The sequence below is a fragment of the Pinus tabuliformis genome, chromosome 7, assembly GCF_031772625.1.
Source record: "Pinus tabuliformis cultivar Carrire ecotype Pingquan chromosome 7, CPIR1, whole genome shotgun sequence".
In the NCBI taxonomy this organism is placed as follows: Eukaryota; Viridiplantae; Streptophyta; class Pinopsida; order Pinales; family Pinaceae; genus Pinus; species Pinus tabuliformis.
In genome coordinates, this window is record NC_142293.1 from 1,569,836,697 (window position 1) to 1,569,853,726 (window position 17,030).

Here is a 17,030-nt window from a genome sequence, read left to right on the forward strand (position 1 = left end):
AAAGGACTCTTAAAAAAACCAAATATTCTTTTTGTAAGTAATCCTTGGTCTACCATAATGAATATCAATGCCATTAGTAGGATTTGCACAAAAACAATGGGTCACAAGATTAGTATCACGATTAGGGGAGAAAAATAAGGTCCTTAAGAGATAAAAAAATAGTGTTGGATCAAACATTGTGAATGATACCTAGAAACACCAGATAAATCCTCTCTTTGTGATGTTATACCTCTAGATTCCATGTTAACACCATCAAGACCTGTAGGGGAAATTTTAAGGATCCATATTTATTGTAAAGTGTATAAACATGCAAGGCATTAGAAAATATTATTTATTCTTAAAATGAATACCATTAATTACTTCGTTATTCTTTTGTAAGAACATCCAAATTTCTAAGGATTTTATATATATTCTAGAAATTTGGCATAGTTTTAGGAAAAAAAGAGGAAATTGGTGAACTTCTTTTAAGAAAAAAGCTAAATTAGCCCACGAGAGTAATGTATCCTTTGAAATTTTCATTGACATCAAGGTTTTTCCCACCACCTATAGGACTTGATGGCTTAACCATAGTCAATACATAACATAACCTTCTTAGCCATTATTTGGATATTATTGAGATCAAGCATTTTAAGTTAGTTTTTGAACCACCAAATATCACCTTTTGTAAGGGGATACATGTCCTTCAATTATCAATATGAGTGACATTAGTATGTTTTTGACACCAAGGATGGATATTGGGGCCTTAATCATGGTTAGGAGACGAAAATAAGGGTCTTGGGAATAAAATGATAATTCTCAAGCTCATTGGCCATGAACAAGACCTTGAATCACTATACACACTATCTCAATGGAATATTGACCCTTTGGTGTGATATGGGAACTGTTAGGAGGATTTATGTACAATAAATGGTTCTCAAGGCTTTAACCATGGTTTTCTTCTTAAGCATTGGCAAGTTAGAATTGGGAAATGGATGGGCCTTGGGCCATAAATGAAGTTTACAAGGATAAAGAGCCATTAATAATGATTAAAAACTGAATAGATGCATTTATAGTGGATATTTATCCTCTGGATGGATTATAAGTTTCATTATAAAGTTTTTCATAATAAGAATGGGGTTGGGATCTTTGAGCATTGTTGAGGATGAAACTACATCTATAGGTCTTAGAGGAAGCTTTTAGTGTTGAAGAGTATATTTTGCAAATGGTTGAGGAGTAGTGGAATCAAATTTTTTCATATGGTTCAGAGTGAAAGGAGCACATGTAAATTCTTAGAAATTTGAAGTTCTTGGTGGGTTTGAAAATTCTCACCTACTTATTTTCTAGGGAAATTTATTCATATTTGAAAATTTTAGTGGCTTAGGATACACAAAAAAAGGGTCTTATTTGTTTTAATCATTTTCAATATCTCCATTTTTACATTATATTTGAATTCGCTATACAATTTCATCATGGATGAAACTATATACACATATAGTTCTAATTATGTAGATTCCAAAAATATATATTTTTTGAAAATAAATATTGTTCAATTTTTTAGATTTAATTTTCTCTTGACATATACTCTTAATTTATAAAAATAAAAATATAATATTAAAAATTTGACAAAAAGTAGCTACATGCAAATACGAACTAACTTTTATAATTCAACATAATTGCATTAGGAAATCAAGAAATTAGGTACTAAACTGCTTAACTAACCTAAACATATCTATCACATTTTGTAAAAAAGTTAACATACCATTGTTGGGAAACTTGGATTTCCACATAGTCATACCAAATTTCTTTTAATAAAAAATATATATTATGAAAGCTAATTTGATTTTTTATATTTCATCTTCTTGCTTGATATTCACATTATTTGTGAAAATACCTCTAATCATCCCTACAAATCAATAGATTATTGTCTCACCATAAACCATCATAGTAAATTAGCAAGTTCTTTCTCCATATATGCGCTAGAAGGTTCTTATATTAATTTCATGGAAAACAATTCTTTACTAAGTAGGATCTTCATTTTCGATATTATCAAATCAGAATGAGATAAAAAGGCATTCCCAAAACAACCATTACAACACATGAAGATCATTATGAGTTTTTGGTTATGTCATTTGGACTTACAAATACACTTAAACATTTCAAAGCTTAATGAATTATATTTTCAAACTCTTTCTTAGAAAATTGGTGTCAATATGTTTCGATGGCATACCTAATCTACAGAAAATATTTCCAAGAGCATGTACAACATGTTGACAAGGTATTAACACTATTTGAAGCGCAACAAATATATAGAAAGTCTTCCAAATGGGTGTTTGGGTTCAAGAAGTTCAATATTTATATTATATTATATCATATGAGTCTGTGAAGGTGGACCCCAACAAAATCAAAGCTAAGAGGGAATGGACAATCTCTGATACCTTGAAGAAACAAAGAGTATTCTTAGGATTGACAAGATATTACCACAATTTTGTCAAGAATTATCCTAAAATAGTAGCACCTCTAACAAAATTGTTGACAAAGGAAGCATTTTCTTGGACTAAAGAAGAAAATAAATATTTTGAAGAAATTAAAGTGTGTATGTGTAAAACTCTCATCTTGGCAACACTTGACTTCATAAAAACCTTCATTATGGAGTTTGTTGCCTCATGTCGTGGCATTCGTGAAATTTTGATACAAGAAGGAAGACACCTTTCCATTGAAAATATTGAACTTAAAGGGAGAGAACTTGCCTATACCCATCTATGAGAAAGAAAGGTTAGTCATACTACATGCAGTTAAGTAATGACATCCATACCTAATAGGAAGACACTTCAGAGTAAAAATAAATCATGATACTTTGAAGTACTTCTTGGAGAAAATATTATCTTCAAAAGAGAAACAAAACTGGGTCACAAACATGTTGGGTTATAACTTTCAAATTATCTACAAAAATGGAAAAGAAAATATTGTGGTAGATGCACTCTCAAGGAAAGAGGAAGACACAAAGGTTTTATTATGTGTTATGATCATTTTTTAATCTGACTGGGTGGAAGAATAAAAGATATAATGGAAGGAAGGTGATAAGGCATGCATTATCATTCAACAACTATAGGAGGACTCTGCTGCAAGAGAAAAATTTATGTGAATAAATGGTTTGTTATTGTATCAAGATCACTTATCCAAATATAAGTATTCTCAACTCAAATAGAAGGTCCTTTTGGAATTACACACTTCTCATGCAGGAGGACATTTGAGGTCCTTGAAGATATACCATAGGATGAAGAAAGCTTTTTTTCGGGAAGGTATTAAAGAAAATGTGCAAAATTTTGTGGTGGAATGTGTGGTATGATAACAAAATAAGTGAAAATCAAGATTCCATGGATAATTAAACTATTACCCATACCAAGCTATCATTGGGAAGAATTTGAAATGGATTTTGATAAAGTTTTACCCGAATATGAAGGAAAGAGTGTCATTATGGTAGTGTTAGATCAAGTGACAAAGTATGCTCATTTTTTCTCTCTTTCTTATCCTTTTAAAGCAAGTATAGTGGAAAAATAATTCATGGAAACAATCCAAGAGACACATGGAATATCAAAGATGATTATATGTGATAGAGGTACAATTTTCACTAAAACATTTTGGACTAAATTATTTTCCTTTTTAGGTAATCAATTGGCTCATAGCTCATCTTACCATTCTAAATCTCATGGGAAAACTAATATTGTGAATAAATGTTTAGAGATATATCTATATTTCTTTGCATATAGTAAATAGACACAATGGGCCAAATGGTTTCCCTTGGTAGAATGGTGCTATGATACATCGTTCCATACTTATTCAAACATGTCACCATTTATGGAAATTTATGTATATCATCCTCCATCCATCACATCACCCTTGAAAAGGAATATAAAGGACCAAAGTTTAGAGGACCAGGTTTGGCACCAATAAGAGTTTCTCAAGCTATTAAATTACAACTTGGTTATGACACAAAATAGGACTATAGAGCAAACAAATTAACATTGTAGTGAAAGGGAATTTGAAGTGGATTTGGTATTTGTGAGACTACAACCATGTAAATAGATATCCCTCAAGAAATAAAAAGAGGAAAATAAATTAGCATCGTGGTATTATGGCCCCTATAAGGTGTTGCAGAGGATTGGAAGTATGACTTACAAATTGGATTTTTCTCCATCTTCACAGTACATCTAGTCGTCCATGTTTCTTGCTTAAAGAAGGTATTCAATGATAATATCTGAGTCAAACTATTATATTGGATATTAATGAAGAAGGGAAAATAATATTAGAAACATAAACTATCTTGGAGAAAAGGACTAAGCAGTTGAGAAATTAAGCAATTACTGAGTAACTCACCGAATGGAAGAACCTATCAGTACAAGAAGCTACATGGAAGATGAATTTTTAATGCAAAAAGACCCTTAGATGGTCAAGTGTTAAGGAAAACAATTTTTTGAAGGGGAGGGGTATGTTAAGTCATATATAAGCCCCATGTTAACCATAAAACCCGTTATTAATCCCTGGATATTGAGTGATTACATTTCTATTGTTATATTGTTGTGTAGGCTAGAAGCTCTTGTGGTCCCATTTTATTATAATTGTACAATTTGTCTCCTATATATACACTAAGGAGACCTAGTCTTAGGATCATCAAATCTTGTATTATACATTTTATTCATTCTAAAAGGAGCTTTCCTCCTGAAAGAGGACTATATTTATTTATTTCTTATCACTTTTTAAGATAGAAGGTTCATAATGAGAAACCTTCGATGATAGAGTTAAGTAGATAGAGACACTAATGTTGTATAAAGACATTAAGCGCTTTAGAAATATGTTGAAATAAATTCAAAGGGTTTACATACATGTATGAATTGTTAATTATATAATGTTGCATTAATACATGATTGGTTGGTTTTCACATGATTGTTTAATATCTCTGACAATTGTGTTATGATTTTTGAATAAATGAAGATGACTAATTGTATTACTATGAGTAGTGTTTAGGTTAACAATGAACCAATAACTATTTTTATAGGTATGATATTTGAATACAAATATCTCAAAGGAAGCTTAGATATGACATTCAAAGAGAGACATGGAGAGGACATGCATGTGTTTTGTGGGTTAAATATTGCAAAATATATATTATTTTAAAGAGTTTAATAGGAAATGATGTTGCTGTGATTGAGGACTATATGAAGTGTTACTAGAAAACTATGCCTAAATTAGAATATCTATTAAAGAATTTTGAATTTTGTTACCTATTTTTGATAAAGGAATAGACTTTGTGTGCTATTTTTACGTCGTAAGGCATTCCCTCTGAAATAAACTTTGCTATTTGCCTACGTGTCATTACTTTGCACCATTAGATGATATGTTAGACGATTGAGCTAGGTTGAGTCGTTCGATTATGCTGAGGTAGTTGTAACTCCCTAACTGCCTGACCAGTGCAAATTTGATCCTCCATAACAGTTTTGGCTTCGCTTCTAGTTTCAGCTTCGCATCATCAATTGAAGGTTGGGAAACACTATGAGCTCTCTATCACAATACTTGGACTGCAGTTTTGTCCTGCCTTCCCACTCCTGGACTATTTAATGATTAGCTTCCGCTGCTTATGAATCTCAGTGCTGATTTCCATTTCTAACTCTGATTTTTTTTCTTGACAGGTAATTCGAATAGGCTTCAACTGCTGAAAGATATAACAAGATCATTTAGACCTGGTGTTTTAACTGCATTAATGGGTATTAGTGGTGCTGGAAAGACGACTCTCATGGATGTGCTATGGAAGAAAAACGGGAGGTTATATTGAGGGGGATATACATATCTCTAGTTTTCCAAAGGTACAGGAGACATTTGCCAGGGTTTCAGGTTATTGCGAGCAAAATGATATTCACTCTCCTCAGATAACAGTATGAGAATCAGTAGTTTTCTCTGCTTACTTATGCCTTTCACCAGAAATTGATACCAAGAGAAAGCAGGTAAACATTTATGGTGATTTTAATCTTAAAAATATACTCTTGATGCAACAGAAATGTTGAGAGCCACTTATGAACCACCTGTGGACTTTAATATAGTTTCTTTGTTTCATTCTTAATATTGGGTTTCCTAAGATTGAGATTGTTCTATTTAACAGATGTTTGTGGATGAAGTGATGGAGCTTGTAGAGCTTGATAGCTTGAGAGACACATTGGTGGGTCTTCCTAGTGTGAGTGGTCTATCAACTGTGCAATGGAAGAGACTAACCATTGTTGTAGAACTTGTTGCAAATCCTTCAATCATATTCATGGATGAGCCGACATCTGGTCTGGATGCCAGAGCTGCAGCTATCGTGATGCGTACAGTTAGGAATACAGTGGACACAGGCCGAACTGTAGTCTGTATTATCCATCAGCCAAGTATAGATATTTTTGAAGGATTTGATGAGGTAAGATACATCTCTAACTCCTTACAGGTTGTTAATATAGCCAAATCTGAAATTGTGATCAGACACCCACAAAAAAAATATGAAAGCATACATGAGACCACATGTCATGGAAGGAAAAATATTTTTCACTAGAAATCCAAACCACTGACAATAATCATAGGGGACCAATTAGTAGTGATGTATCTGGAGTTCGGAGAGCTATATTTAAATTTCAAATCCAAGGCCATGGAGTAAAATATTTAATATCAAAGGTCTTCAACAAATGGCTAGTTTTGAAGAGGTTATAAGATGGATTGTAGGAAGAAGTAGATGGTTCTGTAAATTTCTAGAAATCTTTTAGAAGCCCACCAATATCAATGTTTAGAACAATTTTCACTGCCCACTCTGAAGGGCAATGCATTTGGACACCTAGGTAAAACCTGATAATCTTGTGTGTAAAGCAATGCTTATTGAACAACACCCTGCAAATATTTAATGATGCTTACTTTCCCAAACAATCCCAACTACAATGGCATTCTTTCTTTTTTTGCAGTTGTTGTTGATGAAACAAGGTGGTCAAATTATATATGGCGGTCTAGTAGGTCATCATTCAATCCATGTCATAGAGTACTTCCAGGTATATGATTAATGTTTGCTAATGCAGCATATGTTATTAAGGCATATTACAGTTTATTCAAGTCTCATTGAATCTAGCAACTTGAAATGTCCTAGACAGGCTATTGAAAGTGTGACAAAGATTACTGATAAATGTAACCCTGCAACATGGATGCTAGAAATCAGCTCTAGAGCTGCTGGGGAGTGCCTTGAGATAGATTTTGCTTAAATTTATAAGAAGACTCGTCTTTTCCAATAAGTCCAGATCAAACTCTCTTATAATGCCCATAACAGATTTCAAATAAATATGTATATCATATTACATCAATTATTTGAGTGATACAGAGGGATCACAGAATCGAGAGAAACAGGGAAAATAAAACCTCGTTACAGTGCAAATATCGCCTCTGTGGATTCATCTATCAGAGGTAAGCATTTTCTTGAATGACTATGCTAAGCTTGCAGGGCGTTATACAATTATTGTTGATTGCACCGTGGAGAATAAGGGATTTTTATCAAAAATGCATATGCCTATTTTTCTTCATGATAAGAATGTTTAGATTGCCTTGTATTTCCATTGAATTTCTTTATTTTCTTGTATGATAGTTTATTTAAATAATGTATAGTGATCGTTGTGATGATTCCATGACAAGAGAAAAAACTCCAATACTAAAACTTCAATCAAAATTTCCAATCTAAATTCATATTGGTATTTTAAAGTAGCACTGAGATGAACAAAAGTTTCCCAGGACCTATGAAAATTCTAAAGTTTGATTCTCAATTTGACATGGGCAATAGGAAATGAAAGCACTAGGCGCTACAGAGAAGAGGCTTCATCTGTTGAAAGATATAACAGGAGCATTCAGACCTGGTGTTTTAACTGCATTAACGGGTATTAGTGGTGCTGGAAAGACGACTCTCATGGATGTGCTATGGAAGAAAAATGAGAGGTTAAATTGAGGGGGATTTACATATCTCTAGTTTTCCAAAGGTACAGGAGACATTTGCTAGGGTTTCAGGTTATTGCAAGCAAAATGATATTCACTCTCCTCAGATAACAGTACGAGAATCAATAGTGTTCTCTGCTTACTTGCGCCTTTCACTAGAAATAGATACCAAGAGCAAGCAAGTAAATATTTATGGTGATTTTAATCTTAAAAATATACTCCTGATGCAACAGAAATGTTGAGAGCCACTTATGAACCACCTATGGACTTTAATATAGTTTCTTTATTTCATTCTTAATATTGGGTTTCCTAAGATTGAGATTGTTCTATTTAACATATGTTTGTGGATGAAGTGATGGAGCTTGTAGAGCTTGATAGCTTGAGAGACACATTGGTGGGTCTTCCTGGTGTGAGTGGTCTATCAACTGAGCAATGGAAGAGACTAACCATTGTTGTAGAACTTGTTGCAAATCCTTCAATCATATTCATGGACGAGCCAACATCTGGTCTGGATGCCAGAGCTGCAGCTATCGTGATGCGTACAGTTAGGAATACAGTGGACACATGCTGAACTGTAGTCTGTACTATCCATCATCCAAGTATAGATATTTTTGAAGGATTTGATGAGGTAAGATACATCTCTAACTCCTTACAGGTTGTTAATATAGCCAAATCTGAAATTGCAATCAGACACCCACAAAAAAAATATGAAAGCATACATGAGACCACATGTCATGGAAGGAAAAATATTTTTCACTAGAAATCCAAACCACTGACAATAATCATAGGGGGCCAATTGGTAGTGATGTATCTAGAGTTCGAAGAGCTATATTTAAATTTCAAATCCAAGGCCATGGAGTAAAATATTTAATATCAAAGGTCTTCAGCAAAATGGCTAGTTTTGAAAAGGTTATAAGATGGATTGTAGGAAGAAGTAGATGGTTCTGTAAATTTCTAGAAAGGAAGATCTTTTAGAAGCCCACCAATATCAATGTTTAGAACAATTTTCATTTCCCACTTTGCAAGGCAATGCATTTGGAAACCTAGGTAAAACCTGATAATCATGTGTGTAAAGCAATGCTTATTGAACAACACCTTGCAAATATTTAATGATGCTTACTTTCCCAAAAAATCCCAACTACAATAGCATTCTTTCCTTTTTTATAGCTGTTGTTGATGAAACAAGGTGGTAAAATTATATATGGTGGTCCACTAGGTCGCCATTCAATCCATGTCATAGAGTACTTCCAGGTATATGATTAATGTTTGCTAATGCATCATATGTTATTAAGGCATCTTACAGTTCATTCAAGTTTCATTGAATCTAGCAACTTGAAATGTCCTGGACAGGCTATTGAAGGTGTGACAAAGATTACTGATAAATGTAACCCTGCAACATGGATGCTAGAAATCAGCTCTAGAGCTACTGAGGAGCGCCTTGAGATAGATTTTGCTGAAATTTATAAGAAGTTTCCTCTTTTCCAGTAAGTCCAGATCAAACGCTCTTATAATGCCCATAACAGATTTCAAAGAAACATGAATATCATATTACATCAATTATTTGAGTGATATGGTGTTATCTTTTTTGCATGTATCATATAGAGCTAGTTAAAGAATTATCCACACAAGTTCAAGGTTCCACAGATCTTTACTTTCCAACCAAGTTTGCCCAATCTACATCAGCCCAATTTATTGCTTGTCGAGGAAGAAGCACTGGAGATATTGGCGAAGCACAGATTACAATTTACTCTGTTTGTTCTTCACAATTATATCGACACTCTTTTTTGGCACCATCTACTGGCAGTGTGGAATGAAAATGTAAGTACGACAAACATTTGCTTAGCAGTGATAATAAATAGAAAGTTTATATGGCTTATAATTTTAGTATTATATATCCATGATCCACAGATGTTCCAAACAATATATCAGGGGTGATGCCAAAATTGAAGCATTGCAACTTGATGGAGGAATTTTGGGTTAAGACCTTTTAATATAAAAATCCTTTTAAATATAAAAAAGAACAAATTCATGACCAGAATCACAAAATTGGCAGAAAATATTTCTTGCCATGGGACCCGATAATTTTAAAAACAATAAGTATTAACTGTTTTGTTTGCATCTGTTGCAGAGAAACTAAAAACGACTTGTTAAAGGTCATGGGGGCTTTGTATGGTGCAACTTTATTTCTGGGAGTCACTAATTCCTCTTTAGTGCAATCCATAGTGGCTGTGGAGAGAAATGTCTTTTATAAAGAAAAGGTAGCTAGAATGTACTTTGCTTTACCCTACGCTCTATCACAAGCAAGCTTAGTGACTATAAACCTTCTCAACCAAACTTTAAAATGATTTTCTACCTTCTTTAGCCAATATACATACATACATACATATATATATATATATATATATATATATATATATATATATATATATATATATATATATATATATATATATATATATATATATATATATATATATATATATATATATATATATATATATATATATATATATATATATATATATATATGATAGCCTAAAACTAAAACTTCACCTATTTTTCATTCTAATAATAAATATTTCAATCAAGAAAATACATTATATTTGATAAATTATAATAGACACTGACATTGCATTACTACATTAGATTGAAATATACCAACATGTTATCTAAATTGCACAATATGTTGTTTGTTTCAGATTGTAATTGAGATTCCCTACATACTTGTAATTGAGATTCCCTACATACTTATTCAGACAGCCATGCATGGATTGCTCACGTACACCATGATAGGATTTCAGTGGTCTGCACTGAAATTTTTCTGGTATATATTCACCATGTTCTTCACCTTTCTCTATTTTACATATTATGGAATGCTGGCTGTCATAATCACTCCAAGCTACCAAGTTGCTTGTGTTGAATGGTGAACTCAAAGACCACAAACATGGCATATCAGAAGATAACTAGATCTAATAATTCAGTAACATGAATATAGTGGACAACACATAGTAGTTTGAAACAACAGTTAATATTTTCTTATCCACACAATATAAAAGTTACACCGCGTAGTTTGAAACAACAGTTAATATTTTCTTGTCCACACAATATAAATGTTACACCGCTGTCGTGAAGGGATTACAATGGCTTCTCGAAAGACTGAGGCACCCTCTCAGTAGATTCACTCTACTCATTCTAGCTATATATAAACCTAACTACAATGCTCTCCCAACTTGACTTGACAAGAAAGGAAACAGAAATTACAAAAATATCTCTCTGTCAAAGGAATCATTAGCCAATATAACAAATAATCGTTCCTCAAGAGATGTTCCCTACTTAGCATGTGAATCTCCCATCATAAATGACTCATAATGTGAGACGTATCGGTCACAACTTTCATATAATATGTCATAAACTTACATTGGTCAAAAATAGAAGATGCCAAGCATCTATATGGAAGGAATTTTCATAGATCTATAAGTCGTCCTGCAAATCTTCAAAACTCATCTGCCCCTTTTTTTAAGAGTTAGAAGCCCACCAATATCAATGTCTAGAACAATTTTCACTGCCCACTCTAAAGAGCCATGCATTTGGACACCTAGGTAAAACCTGATAATCATGTATGTAAAGCAATGCTTATTGAACAACACCTTGCAAATATTTAATGATGCTTAATTTCCCAAACAATCCCAACTACAATAGCATTCTTTCTTTTTTTGCAGCTGTTGTTGATGAAACAAGGTGGTCAAATTATATATGGCAGTCCACTAGGTTGCCATTCAATCCATGTCATAGAGTACTTCCAGGTATATGATTAATGTTTGCTAATGCAGCATATGTTATTAAGGCATCTTACAGTTTATTCAAGTCTCATTGAATCTAGCAACTTGAAATGTCCTAGACAGGCTATTGAAGGTGTGACAAAGATTACTAATAAATGTAACCCTGCAACATGGATGCTAGAAATCAGCTCTAGAGGTGTTGAGGAGCGCCTTGAGATAGATTTTAATGAAATTTATAAGAAGTCTCCTCTTTTCCAGTTAGTCCAGATCAAATTCTCTTATAATGCCCATAAAAGATTTCAAAGAAATATGAATATCATATTACATGAATTATTTGAGTGATATAGAGGGATCACAAAATCGAGAGAAACAGGGAAAATAAAACCTCGTTACGGTGCAAATATCGCCTCTGTGGATTCATTTATCAGAGGTAATCATTTTCTTGAATGACTATGCTAAGCTTGCAGGGTGTTATACAATTATTGTTGATAGCACCGTGGAGAATAAGGGTTTTTTATCAGAAATGCATATGCCTATTTTTCTTCATGATAGGAATGTTTAGATTGCCTTGTATTTCCATTGAATTTCTTTATTTTCTTGTATGATAGTTTATTCAAATAATGTATAGTGATCATTGTGATGATTCCATGATAGGAGCAAAAACTCCAATACTAATTCTTCAATCAAAATTTCCAATCTGAATTCATATTGGTATTTTAAGGTAGCACTGAGATGAACAAAATTTTCCTAGGACCTATGAAAATTATAAAGTTTGATTCTCAATTTGATCTAGGCAATAGGAAATGAAAGCACTAGGAGCTACAGAGAAGAGGCTTCAACTGCTGAAAGATATAATAGGAGCATTCGGACCTGGTGTTTTAACTGCATTAATGGGTATTAGTGGTGTTGGAAAGACGACTCTCATGGATGTGTTATGGAAGAAAAATGTGAGGTTATATTGAGGGGGATATACATATCTCTAGTTTTCCAAAGGTATAAGAGACATTTGCCAGGGTTTCAGGTTATTGCGAGCAAAATGATATTCACTCTCCTCAGATAACAGTACAAGAATCAGTAGTGTTCTTTGCTTACTTGCGCCTTTCACCAGAAATAGGTACCAAGAGTAAGCAGGTAAATATTTATGGTGATTTTAATCTTAAAAATATATTCCTGATGCAACAGAAATGTTGAGAGCAACTTATGAACCACCTGTGGACTTTAATATAGTTTCTTTATTTCATTCTTAATATTGGGTTTCCTAAGATTGAGATTGTTCTATTTAACAGATGTTTGTGGATGAAGTGATGGAGCTTGTAGAGCTTGATAGATTGAGAGACACATTGGTGGGTCTTCTTGGTGTGAGTGGTCTATCAACTGAGCAACGAAAGAGACTAACCATCGTTGTAGAACTTGTTGCAAATCCTTCAATCATATTCATGGACAAGTCGACATCTGGTCTGGATGCCAGAGCTGTAGCTATCGTGATGCGTACAGTTAGGAATACAGTGGACACAGGCTAAACTGTAGTCTGTACTATCCATCAGCTAAGTATAGATATTTTTGAAGGATTCTATGAGGTAAGATACATCTCTAAATCCTTATAGGTTGTTAATATAGCCAAATCTGAAATTGTGATCAAACACCCACAAAAAAATATGAAAGCATACATGAGACCACATGTCATGGAAGGAAAAATATTTTTCACTAGAAATCCAAACCACTGACAATAATCATAGGGGGCCAATTGGTAGTGATGTATCTAGAGTTCAGAGAGCTATATTTAAATTTCAAATCCAAGGCCATGGAGTAAAATATTTAATATCAAAGGTCTTCAGCAAAATGGCTAGTTTTGAAAAGGTTATAATATGGATTGTAGAAAGAAGTAGATGGTTCTGTAAATTTCTAGAAAGGAAGATCTTTTAGAATCCCACCAATTTCAATGTTTAGAACAATTTTCACTGCCCACTCTAAAGGGCAATGCATTTGGACACCTAGGTAAAACCTGATAATCATGTGTGTAGAGCAATGCTTATTGAACAACACCTTGCAAATATTTAATGATGCTTACTTTCCCAAACAATCCCAACTACAATAGCATTCTTTCTTTTTTTGCAGTTGTTGTTGATGAAACAAGGTGGTCAAATTATATATGGCGGTCCACTAGGTCGCCATTCGATCCATGTCATAGAGTACTTCCAGGTATATTATTAATGTTTGCTAATGAAACATATGTTATTAAGGAATCTTACAGTTTATTCAAGTCTCATTGAATCTAGCAACTTGAAATGTCCTGGACAGGCTATTGAAGGTGTGACAAAGATTACTGATAAATGTAACCCTGCAACATGGATGCTAGAAATCAGCTCTAGAGCCGCTGAGGAGCGCCTTGAGATAGATTTTGGTGAAATTTATAAGAAGTCTCCTCTTTTCCAGTAAGTCCAGATCAAACGCTCTTATAATGCCCATAACAGATTTCAAAGAAATATGAATATCATATTACATCAATTATTTGAGTGATATGGTGTTATCTTTTTTGCAGGTATCATATAGAGCTAGTTAAAGAATTATCCACACAAGTTCAAAGTGCCACGGATCTTTACTTTCCAACCAAGTTTGCCCAATCTACATGGGCCCAATTTACTGCTTGTCTGTGGAGGAAGCACTGGACATATTGGTGAATCACAGATTACAATCTAGTCCATTTGTTCTTCACATTTATATCGGCACTCTTTTTTGGCACCATCTACTGGCAGTGTGGAATGAAAATGTAAGTACGACAAACATTTTCTTAGCAGTGATAATAAATAGAAAGTTTATATGGCTTATAATTTTAGTATTATATATCCATGATCCACAGATGTTCCAAACAATATATCAGGGGTGATGCCAAAATTGAAGCATTGCAACTTGATGGAGGAATTTTGGGTTAAGACATTTTAATATAAAAATCCTTTTAAATATAAAAAAGAACAAATTCATGACTAGAATCACAAAATTGGCAGAAAATATTTCTTGCCATGGGACCTGATAATTTTAAAAACAATAAGTATTAACTGTTTTGTTTGCATTTGTTGCAGAGAAAATAAAAATGACTTGTTAAATGTCATGGGGGCTTTGTATGGTGAAACTTTATTTTTGGGAGTCACTAATTCCTCTTTAGTGCAATCCATAGTGGCTGTGGAGCGAACTGTCGTTTATATAGAAAAGGCAACTGGAATGTACTCTGCTTTACCCTATGCTCTATCACAGGCAAGCTTAGTGACTATAAACCTTCTCAACCAAACTTTAAATGATTTTATACCTTCTTTAGCCCATATATATATATATATATATATATATATATATATATGATAGCCTAAAACTACAACTTCACCTATTTTTCATTCTAATAATAAATATTTCAATCAGAAAAATACATTATATTTGATAAATTATAATAGATACTGACATTGCATTACTACATTAGATTGAAATATACCAATATGTTATCTAAATTGCACAATATGTTGTTTGTTTCAGATTGTAATTGAGATTCCCTACATACTTATTCAGACAGCCATGTATGGATTTCTCACGTACACCATGATAGGATTTCAATGGTCTACAGTGAAATTTTTCTGGTATATATTCACCATGTTCTTCACCTTTCTCTATTTTACATATTATGGAATGATGGCTGTCACAATCACTTCAAGCTACCAAGTTGCTGTTGTTGAATGGTGAACTCAAAGACCACAAATATGGCATATCAAAAGATAACTAGATCTAATAATTCAGTAACATGAATATAGTAGACAATGCACAATAGTTTGAAACAACAGTTAATATTTTCTTATCCACACAATATAAAAGTTACACTGCATAGTTTGAAACAACAGTTAATATTTTCTTATCCACACAATATAAAAGTTACACCGCTGTCATGAAGGGATTACAATGGCTTCTCAAAAGCCTGAGGCACCCTCTCAGTAGATTCACTCTACTCATTCTAGCTATATATAAGCCTAACTACAATGCTCTCCCAACTTGACTTGATAAGAAAGGAAACAGAAATTACAAAAATATCTCTCTGTCAAAGGAATCATTAGCCAATATAACAAATAATCGTTCCTCAAGAGATGTTCCCTACTTAGCATGTGAATCTCCCATCATAAATGGCTCATAATGTGAGAGGTATCGGTCACAACTTTCATATAATATGTCATAAACTTACATTGGTCAGAAATAGAAGATGCCAAGCATCTATATGGAAGGAATTTTCATAGATCTATAAGTCGTCCTACAAATCTTCAAAACTCATCTGCCCCTCCTCTTCAAAACTCACCTACCCCTTTTTTTAAGAGTTTAGAAGCCCACCAATATCAATGTCTAGAACAATTTTCACTGCCCACTCTAAAGGGCAATGCATTTGGACACCTAGTTAAAACCTGATAATCATGTGTGTAAAGCAATGCTTATTGAACAACACCTTGCAAATATTTAATGATGCTTACTTTCCCAAACAATCCCAACTACAATAGCATTCTCTCTATTTTTGCAGCTGTTGTTGATGAAACAAGGTGGTCAAATTATATATGGCAGTCCACTAGGTCACCATTCAATCCATGTCATAGAGTACTTCCAGGTATATGATTAATGTTTGCTAATGCAGCATATGTTTTTAAGGCATCTTATAGTTTATTCAAGTCTCATTGAATCTAGCAACTTGAAATGTCCTGGACAGGCTATTGAAGGTGTGACAAAGATTACTGATAAATGTAACCCTACAACATGGATGCTAGAAATCAGCTCTAGAGCTGCTGAGGAGTGCCTTGAGATAGATTTTGATGAAATTTATAAGAAGTCTCCTCTTTTCCAGTTAGTGCAGATCAAATGCTCTTATAATGCCCATAATAGATTTCAAAGAAATATGAATATCATATTACATCAATTATTTGAGTGATACAGAGGGATCACAAAATTGAGAGAAACAGGGAAAATAAAACCTCATTATGGTGAAAATATTGCCTCTGTGGATTAATCTATCAAAGGTAAGCATTTTCTTGAATGACTATGCTAAGTTTGCAGGGTGTTATACAATTATTGTTGATTGCACCGTGGAGAATAAGGGATTTTTATCAGAAATGCATACGCCTATTTTTCTTCATGATAAGAATGTTTAGATTGCCTTGTATTTCCATTGAATTTCTTTATTTTCTTGTATGATAGTTTATTCAAATAATGTATAGTTATCATTGTGATGATTCCATGATAAGAGAAAAAACTCCAATACTAAAACTTGAATCAAAA

General features: G+C 33.2%; 2 pseudogenes; both read left to right on the forward strand.

Annotated features, from left to right (window-relative positions):
- Positions 1-10,889, forward strand: part of LOC149254058 (ABC transporter G family member 29-like) — a 44,482-nt pseudogene extending 33,593 nt beyond the window's left edge.
- Positions 10,890-12,544: 1,655 nt separating this feature from the next.
- Positions 12,545-16,761, forward strand: LOC149254059 (ABC transporter G family member 36-like; annotated as a pseudogene).
- The last annotated feature ends 269 nt before the right edge of the window (positions 16,762-17,030 follow it).